This window comes from Cynara cardunculus (assembly GCF_001531365.2).
Source record: "Cynara cardunculus var. scolymus isolate 2C chromosome LG 15, CcrdV1, whole genome shotgun sequence".
In the NCBI taxonomy this organism is placed as follows: domain Eukaryota; kingdom Viridiplantae; phylum Streptophyta; class Magnoliopsida; order Asterales; family Asteraceae; genus Cynara; species Cynara cardunculus.
Genome location: NC_037542.1, coordinates 20,956,651 through 20,967,294, shown reverse-complemented (window position 1 = coordinate 20,967,294; position 10,644 = coordinate 20,956,651). Strand labels below are relative to the sequence as shown.

General features: G+C 32.6%; 1 long non-coding RNA gene across 1 annotated transcript; it reads right to left on the bottom strand.

Annotated features, from left to right (window-relative positions):
• Positions 1-278: 278 nt before the first annotated feature.
• Positions 279-7,944, bottom strand: LOC112528688. The gene is made up of 6 exons (XR_003070830.1): positions 7,580-7,944; positions 5,431-5,614; positions 3,732-3,815; positions 1,129-1,204; positions 901-1,024; positions 279-613 (listed from the first exon to the last, which is right to left on the bottom strand). It is a non-coding gene; the product is annotated as an uncharacterized LOC112528688 (long non-coding RNA).
• Between the last annotated feature and the right edge of the window lie 2,700 nt (positions 7,945-10,644).

Sequence of the window (10,644 nt, the reverse complement as noted above, 5' to 3'; positions counted from 1 at the left end):
TTAATATTTACTTTGTGTTTAGGGTTGTTTGTTTACCTCTTGATAGTTCCATTAAGAGACAATATCTGAATCGTTAATAGGTAAATCTTATTTGACAAACAATTATATTTTATTTTACACTATATCATGAGAGTCTCTTAATCATTCTGACCACTTAATCATTTTGCACCAAATTATTCAGCAATTGCCAAACATCCCCCTCGGTTATACCGCTTTCACCCCACAAAAAAAACTTGCTTTAATTAAGAGCTGAAAAACGAGAAATTTGCTAAACGCCAGGAGTTGAACACGCAGCTTTTTCAAACATATAGGCCAGGCCAATTCAACAAGCTACAACATCCACAAACAGCTGATCAAAAAGACCACCAACAAACCTTTCATATTCTTGCAATAATCTAAACTTCTACTACATTCAGACCCAACTTTTATGTCTAGTTGTGATAAACAAAAAAAAAGGTTCAAACGAAGGTGTACATTGAGTTTACACAATCATTTCGGTTTATGAAACTCCTCCAACTATCATGCCTGTTACCTTCAGCCTTCAGAAGCAAGATCAAAGAAATACATCAAGTTCAGGGAGCTTATCCAGTCTAGCAAACTTGCATAATTCACCCTGTTGAATAGAACATAAACTGTCAAAGGTTAAAAATAGCTACGGGTATTTGCTCAAAAGATTGCAATTCGGGAAGTTTTCATGTTAAACCAACTATTTGTTCGTTTAACATCAAACTGTTACAAATAAATTTATTATATTAGCTTTTGGTCCACAAGATTACTCTATTTTATCTTTTGTTAAAGTGTATCTTGGATAAGAGTAGTCAAACAATTAACTACGTAAAAAAAATAAAGAACCATTGATTCTCATATAGTTTCAGATATGGAGATATTATACACACAAACCTTCATCAAAATGTTTGCTTAAGCAGTCTTATCGCATTCTTCATAGAGATTCTCTAAGCAAATGATTCTCAAATCTTAGAGCCTCTAATCTAGCGTCTACCTCTGCACACTCAGCACACCCAGCCTGGTGATAAAGGTAAGTACGTAAGTAAAGTACCAAAATCCAACTTTTATTTGTTCTTCATCTATGGATACTATGAGGTTATATTGAACCAAGTATGTGTTTACCTGCTGCCACAATCTTGACCTTCTAGTTGACTCTATTAGATTGCCTCCTCATTTCTCTCCTCAGTATTCGCGCAGTCTGTAGTGACAATTGCATTAGTTGATTTTTTTCAGTGAGATATGTCTACAAAAATTTAAGAACTGAAGCTGCAACTACTTCATAAAGATAAAATGAATCCTAGAATATGACAAAAATTTAAGACATAAACGAATGGCCAAATGATTACCACCCTGCAAAGGTTAATATATGAACTCTTTAACCATACAAGCAAGGATGATATTTTTTCTTGCTTTTTTGGTTAATCTCAATATGATATTCTAAAACAATGGAAAAATATCAACACAACCCATATAATCATTTTCATTAATGTTCAAATATTTTCTAGAAGACCCACAAAACATAATCCCGAAGGGTAAAACGTTTGTCACCCGCACCATATCCCTTGTATATTCACCCGGCTAAGTGATACAAATGTTCAAATAGCAGAATAACCTATTCCAAAACGAAGCAGCATGATATGCATTTTTGGAGGGTAAAACCGATTTAGTGAACTGAACTTACAAGATTGAGTATTTTGTGTTTACTTAATTAAGAAATACTAATCATGAACTGTTAAGATGTGAATGGAAAAGCCCGGTGGCACCCAGGTGGCTGTTTTTAGAATTAACGTTAATATAGCACCTGTGTAATCTTTTAAATATTTTTATGTTGATATGAACATCATAGTCACAAATTGTACCTTTCTTGCACATCCTAAACAAGAATTGCATAAACAATCATTAATAAAACTAGTCCTATTACTATTTTTAATGCACAAGAATAAGTGTATTGAATGCAATCAACTAACGCAACCAAAAAGAAGTTATGTAAAAATGACAATGCAGCCTGTACAAGCATTTGAAAAAACCTAATGTATGAGTGTTAATTAAGTACAAGTAACAGAAGTAGTTTAACCGAAATCTATTGTACAGTCACTAAGGGGACGTTACCAAATGCTAACCGGATAAGCTTTTACTAGCTCACTTACCTTACCGGTAAGCATGGCAAGGACCAAGAATCTTACCCAGTATAAGGCATGGCAAGGACCGAGAATCTTACCATGTATGATGCATGCCAAGGACCAACAATTTTACCCGGTAAGCGAGGGTGTTGCCTCCCAGTTTGGATCATTGCCTACTATGCTATTTATTGGTAGAAAAAACCCACAACCCCCCTATTTTTCTGGTAAAAATAAAAAAGGAGACAGCATTCCTGATTATTCAGAACTTCTTTTTGATGGCCGATAATTTTACCCGATAAGGTAAGTGAGAGTGGTGACTCTTACAAGTAAGCCCTTACCCAGTAAGCATTTCGTAGAAGGCCCCTAAGTAGCTAAAAGCTTAGCTCACAAGGGTTGGTGCATAGTTACAAAGACCCAGACTCTATATGGGAAAAGCGGAAAAACAAGGGTATGAAAAAGTGAGACTGAAAACTATGTATTTTTGTCACTGAAATTTTCACAGTTCCGACATGGTGGTGAGTGAGGGGGTAATTAATATTTACTATATGTTCTTCTTAATTTTCAGGGGCCTACACTATTTTGTGGATTCGGTCAAAACCTTTTTGACCATTCTTGTCTCCACAAGAGTTTTTCGCAAGCCTAGGGTCTTCACGGAAACAGCTTTTTTCTACCCCTTAGGGTAGAGGAAATATCTGCATACATCCTACCCTCCCAGACCCTACTTTCGAGTGGGATATACAAGGTATGTTGATGTAGTCAGACAGGTCCAAGGAGAAATCATGTCGTGGATATGGAGAAGATGGTGTTGACCGTCGCAAAAGTAAATGATGATGATGGCTGCAAGATAATATAGTGGAGCAACTACATAACATTTTCTTGTACTCAGAACCTTAGTATTTGAGCAATAGATCTTCTATTCATTGTCATTTGCATTATCCTTTATGTAAAAAATTTAACCAAATTAAAATTTGTTACGTGATTGTGCCTGATACTTGTTAGCTTGTACAAAATCAAAGTAAAGCATATATTAACATGCATAAGCCATGGCATAAAATTGTATATTGATATATGTTAACAAAATAGACAAACATAACAATACTTGGGAGTATTTTTTTTATTCTTTTCTAAGTCAACTTTCTTTTTCTCTATGTTTGATGTTTCTTGTGCAATCTAATTTGTGCATAGCTTTTATGTCACTAACATTTTAAAACAAGACAGCTGAACAACCGCATTATATGTTACATCAACTTGTTGAGTCGTTCTCACTATATAAAACAATTCAAACAGTGGTCACCTGATTAAAGAAAAAAATAGTTTTAAATCGCTTAATCTCAACTTGAAATATCCTACACCAAGCTGTCACAACAGTGAAATTAAACCCAATTCATTTTTGCTCATTTAACATGTTCAATTTCTAGGTCCCAGCGTAGTTTCAGAAGAAAGAGGCTATGATATCGAATCCCATTCACTTGATGCGAGAAGAAAAGAGGGACCCACAAAATAACGTTGAACAGGGGGAAATGGTGAACTAAATGGAACCAATAAATGTATTTTGCCATGAAGGTACCATTAGAAACTAGCAAAAAGAACCAAGTTCATTCATACCTGAAATGAATTATCTGTCATCGTTCCATCCATTCTCATGTGGGTGGTGGCACTACTGTTTTATGAGGCAGCAAAGGGATTTGGCTGCATTGTCACAGATACAATTTCAGCAGAGGGATTCACAGAACTATCTCCAAACTAATATTGGCAAGAGTCAAATTAATTACAGGATTCTCAGCCACTGATGTCAGAAGATTGGTCCCAAATTATTGTTCTTTGTATTGGGTGTAAAGAAATGAAATTACAGTTTATAACATATACTCTAACAGGAGGAGACAAAAAGGCAAGAGGTGTGCGGAATTACAGGTTCCATTATTACATCCTGAAATTTACTGAAGGTACTAATTTGATATGTTGGTACTAGAGATGCACAAAAAGCCCAAGGCCCAGCCCCCAAAAGCCCGGGATCGTTTTATGCTCACAAAAACGGGCTTGGATGTCCGGGTCCTTATGCATCTCTAGTTGGTACACAATTCAGAAACATTTACCATTTATTTCTTAAGTTAATAAATGTTATCAACGGGAATAAAAACCAAAACTCAACTACTATGATTAATTCCATTCAAAACTAGACAAGATAAGCATATTGAATGTAATATATGACGTGGAAGAACATACATGTCCGTCATCCTCATTGCCTCTACTAAATTTTTGGAGACTCATTCATATCATTTAATATAGCCACAAACAAGATAATTATCTTTGATCGTACAATAGGGATGACAAATACATCATTCATGTCATTCCCTTATAAATGACTTCCTGTTCAAAATAGCAGCCGGTTCCAATACTCCGATTCAAAGCATTAGATCGGTAAAAATGAACTACAATTCAAATCTGTCATATATATATGTATGTGTGTGTATGTATATATCATCCCTAACAAGCATGCACATTTTATTTTTATTTACTCAAAAGTTCTCAAGCGACAAATGGTATATGTCTATTCTAAAAACTTTGATGTCAAGTTATTTGTTTAAACCACTTGATATGTCTTTATCATGTAAGGATGATGTTTCTCATGAACTAGGTTGTTTCAGTGATGATAGAACAAGAGATCAACGATATACCCCAAATTTAGAAAGATATATCTCTCAACCCATTCAAGCAAATCTTAACAATATATGGCCTTGTCCTTAACATGATAAGGCCTTGAAACAAAAGCTAAATTTGCATGACATAATTGATAATGTTGGGTTCTCAACTTAAAGGACATTACATGAAAATTATCATAAATCAGTTACAAGCACTCGTAGTTCTTGAAGACATTTCCATACTTGGTTGGACTACGAGAATAACTATGTGTACCAGAAACAGTGATTTTGAGGTAAAAGAGGAATATTCTTCTCAAACCTTCCCCTATATAAATGATGAGAAGATTCACCAAGGTTTTTTCCATTCCCTTACCAATATCTTAAGTACTACCAACTCCATCCTAGATTCTTAGGGATAAAGAGTTCAAGTGTCAAATTGGTAAACTTTTTAAAATTTAGAAGTTTGACTAGGATAATTCCCTCAGTGTAAGAAAGACTGACAACTACTTTTAAAATATATAGAGTAATATAAATCAAAATGCTTAATGATCAGAAAACTATAACCCCTGTCATATTTGTATTCAAGAAGAGTGTGAGTAAATCAAGATTGCATAAGCACGTAGCACATATTAAGTTGTATTTTGGTTCTTCACTTGTGAACTTACCTTTATCACCCGGCTGAGTGTGCAGAGCTACATGCCAGATTACAGGCTCTAAGATTGAGCATCACTTGCTTAGAGATTCACTGCAGAGGCTGTATGATGAATGGGATAAGATTGCCTATGCAAACATTTTAATGAAGGTTTATACCAGTCCATATCACCATTTGTGCCTATTATATCTCCATTTCTGAAATAAAATGGGAACAACGTAAGAACGATAGTAATTTATTTATTTTATGTAATTAACTGCAAAGTTTGACTTCACATACAGTTTAATGAAATAGTTTGATACTCTTAAATATCCAAGATATTTGTAACAAAGATAAAATAGAGTAATCTTGTGGACCAAAAATTAACATAATCGCTTTATTGTAATGATGATGAACAAGCAAATAGTTAACTGTAACACGAAAACTTTCAAGAAAAGAATGTTGCAATCTTTTGTGTGAATAGTTATTTTTTAATTTTTGACAATTTATGTTTTCTCTAACAGGGTGAATTATGAGAGTCTATTGGACCGGACAAGCTCCTTAAACTTGATGCATTTCTTGACTCTTGCTTTGATTAGCATAAAGGTGAAGGTAGCAGTCGAAACCATGGCTAGTTGGAGGAGTTTGTTACTATTTACTAAGATTCTAAAAATTAGGATGGAAACTCCTTGAATAAACTCAAATGATCATGGAAACTCAAATGTTCAGATTCACACTCTCACTTCGAACATTTGTGGCCCTTTTCATTTGTTTAGGACGAACATATACAAGAGTCGGGTCTAAATGCTGCTTGTAGTATAAGCTTTAATACATTATTGAAAGGATTTGAAGTATTAGTATGGTGTTGATGGTGATCTCTTCATCAGCTCTTTATGTATAGGCTTGCATAGTAGTTGGGGACTAGCAGTGAGCCAAAAACAAAGAGTTAGATCCTCTTGTATTTATGAGCATGTTTATTTAAACTAGCCCAAGTTATATTTTGTTAAACTGGCCTATATTATATAAGCTAGAGATTACATTAGAGAAAACTGTAGCAACCAAGGAATATAGAAGTCAATTCAAGGGCTAAATTCATGATACCTAAACTGGGCATTTTAGTGATGGAAAAGGAATCTTATTAGTTTTAGAAGATTCCTACATCATTATGCTATCAGGGAGTGAGGATCTCACCAAAGCTTTGGGTGCCAATTTGTAGAACTTCAATTTTTTAGCTCGTGAACATGTGCATGCCAAAGGCTTGTTTTTGTGCTTGGTCTATGGTTACTAAAGCATGATTTAAATGAATGAAGGATCAGCATTCTGGTTTCTATGGGATTAAGCCGCCACCCATCAGCTAAGATTCACTATTACCATCTCAGTCACTCAACAATCAAGTCAATGGTTCAAAACATTAACCTCTCAGGCAATTCATTGGTTAAAACCTTATTTTTACTAGATTCCTTAACAAGTATGGTAACAAATCGCAGTTAATGAAAAATAAAAATCCCAAGGAATGGGGCACACCAGTAGGGTCCAGGCAAGGTTTGGACTTTTGGTGTTATGGCCACTAGGGTTCAATACGCAACAACAACAGCAGATGCGGTATCCTTGGTTTTCCTATGATTTTAGGCACAGATAGTGGTACGCTGATTGAAAACCCACAACTCCCCTTGTTTTTCTAGGATTTTAGGCAAGGCAGTTATGGTTCAGCAACTACGCAAGGTTATGGTCGTATGGGGGCCAGGTTTCAAACGCATTGCCACAAAGGCCCTTCTATTGTGGGTCAAGACATAAGGAGAGTAAAACTAACAGTCTGTCTTAGTTTTACCATGCCCAAAAATTATAATCTCCCTTTTGACCATAACATAGTGGGACACCTAAATACATCTTGGTCGTTATATAGGGCCTTTAAACCAGTATTAGTGTAACTAATTTAAAAAAAATTATAAATAGATAGGCTTTTCTGCACCAATACCTAATACATCAACTATATCATCAAGTTCATGTACAATATCACTAAATATGCATAGCAAATCCATATAAACATTATTAAGAAACCAACATATGATAATAGAATCGACAGTGAACGGAAATAAGATGGAAACGAAAATCTACAACTACGTTTGTTATGGAACAGCATCATCAACAAGAATCATACAAACTTCGAAAGCATTGTGATGTACCTGTTTCCATCTAAATCGCCATAATACTTGATTGGGTGACATCTTTGCTAACGAACGTAACCCCGAACAAGGAGTAATTGAGAGATCTAATGCATCGTATCTGAAAACCGTATTTAAAAGATTTGATCGATGAACATCGCATCGAAAAACGCAAGGGAAACAGGGAAACACCACCACCGCTCCCCTCCCCCTCCGGCTAACACCACCATCACCACCCCTCCGGAGAACACCCACCATAACCCCAAATCTACCTTCCCTCCAAATCTGGAGGTGGAGATCAAATTCGGAGATGGAGGGGATGGAAGGGGGATATTTGGGAGATTCACCGGAGGGAGCTGTTTGGGAGGTTCACCGGCGGGATTTGGTGTTGGGGAAGAAGAAATGGTGAGATGGAATGTGTAATAAAATGATTTATATAGAGGTGGTACTCACCTGATTGTTGCAAACAAACCAAGGGTATATTTGTCATTTTCATTATTTTCTTTAAATATCTTATCCAATTACCATATATAACAAATTTAATAAATTTCTTTAAAAACCTCGTTTCTTTTTTAACCAAAAACCATGGTTTAAGTATTACTAGATAGAAAATGATTATTAGTAATATTAATAAATATTAATTAATGGCAATTAATATTACTTAGAAATTTTTAATTTAAACTCACAGCGAGCAATGGGGTTGAAAAGGGTCCAATGGGGTTTTTTCAGGGTCAAACCGGATTCTTTCAGACTAGGTCTACTCTCAACATTTCGCACTGATCAGGCTTCGAAACCTAGCCTAGATTGGGCTTCAAGTTCACCAGGCTTGGGCTTTTTCAAGTCAATGCCTAAGCTCGGCTTTGGGATTGTGCTTTTCTGTACATTTCTACTTGTACATAGTTTTAAAATGTCATACGCTTACTATTTTTTATATATAAAAACATGTAAAATGACCAATTTCTTTCTCAATTAACAGGGTATTCGTCTAATTAGCTAGGACAAATGAACCGTTTCGTAGTTAAATTTAAATAATATTTACGATTTTTAAACTGAAGATTATTAGATTTTCCTAGTAACCAAAGAGGCCAAAAAGTGGAGTTTGTCTTTTTTTAAATCTTCATTATATAAATATAAATATATATATATATATAGAGAGAGAGAGAGAGAGAGATAGAAGTGTTCATACGAGAATAATAACTGAATAAGAAAATAAATTAAATAATCATGGACCAATCATTTATTTGAATTATGTTTAAATAAAACTTTCTTAAACATCGTCGAAAAAGGGCATATGTGTCATTTGTAGCATATGGATTATATATGAAATTTATTTATTTCTATAAAAGTTATTTAATGCATTTAATTAAGATATTTGTTTATGATCTTGTTTATAATTTGTATGATTTAAGCATGATTAATTTTTTTTATTTTTTATGACATTTAAAATGAGCATAATTAGATTTTGTATATATAAAAAGTAAGGGAAAAAGTCTAGAATGAGGTGGGAATAGAATAAGTCTTTTTATTCTTCATTTAAAATATTAAAATATTAATTTTTTGTTGAAATATTTTATTTAATTATTTTTTTTTTTAAATTATCAAAAATCACATATGATATCCATAATTATTTCGACATTTTTTTCTTCTTAAAAATCACTATTTTTTGTTTAAAATATCATATGTGATGTTGATCATAGGAAATCTAAGTGAAAAATAAATGTAAGTTATTTACAACATTACGTATAATATTTATAAATTATGAATTATTTTTTAAAGTACATGTGATCTTATACATATTATTGTGTAATATTATACATCACATATGATTATGTTTTTTCAATGTTTAATTTGAATCTTTTTTTTTCATCTTTTAAATCACGTATGATTAGAATTGTTTTTGAAAAAAATCAATTAATTATGAATCATATGTGATTTTGATGAAATCATTAAATTTTTTTAATAATGCCTTGAATGAAAAATTAAAGAAGTTTATTTTAAATGCATTAAATAGAAATAAAGTTTTCAAATAAAAAATTAAATTACATTAAAATCACAAATATGGTAAAATTAAAATCATAAATAAATACCTTAAATGACCTTTTTATAAATACAGTACATTATGCCATTATTTATTTATTTTTGAAATTATTTATTTCGGGTATTGTTTAATGAATTGTGTAGTTCACATTCATTTTCTTATTTGGTTACTGTTCTCGTATCGACTTGACTCTCACTATATATAGGGAAGGAACCATTTACAAACCAAGTTATTTGTATGAACCATCTTCAACAGTTGATTGCATTGATCAAGGGTTATGATTAAATCAGTCTAAAAACAATTAATACTTTTATTTAATGAAAATGGCACTAAAGAGTTATGTGGTTCGGAAAATCTCAAGGCTTATTCACTGCAGGTTAAATAAAATCCCGATATTAATGGGAGATTTCAAAATTTCAATCAATATGTTGTAAAATTCAGTTACCAAAAAAAATCGAAGAACTACGTATAAAATCAATCAATATTCATGGGAGATTTCAGTAATGAATCTGTTTCAAGGTTGTTGTTTCATTAACATGTTTCAGTAGAAAAAAAAATCATTAACATGTTTCGATTTGTGAGAGTCTTGCGAAAAAATATGGACCACGTGATCTATTAATTAAAAAAATACCATAAACAAAAAAATGAAAAATAATTTTAGAAGTTAGAATAATTACTAGAGGTGGTTTATTATACAATCATATAACTCAATCAACTGAAATAATTATGAAAATAATAGGAGTTTTTTTATTATGATTTTAATATTTATGAAAGATAATCATGGTTTATTAATTATGACCAACACTTTATATTATAAAATAATCAAATTTTTTATTAAGCAAGATATTCATTAGAGTAGATGGACGGTTCAGATTAGGTTATACGGGTTGTACAAATGACACATGTTATATTTGCTTACATGGGTTGTATCTTAAAATCTCATTATATCTTTTAGATTTATTTATTTTTATAATTGTAATAATGTTTTTCTTATATATACTTTTGATTAAAAAAAATCATAATTTTCCTTATATATCACAAATAATCT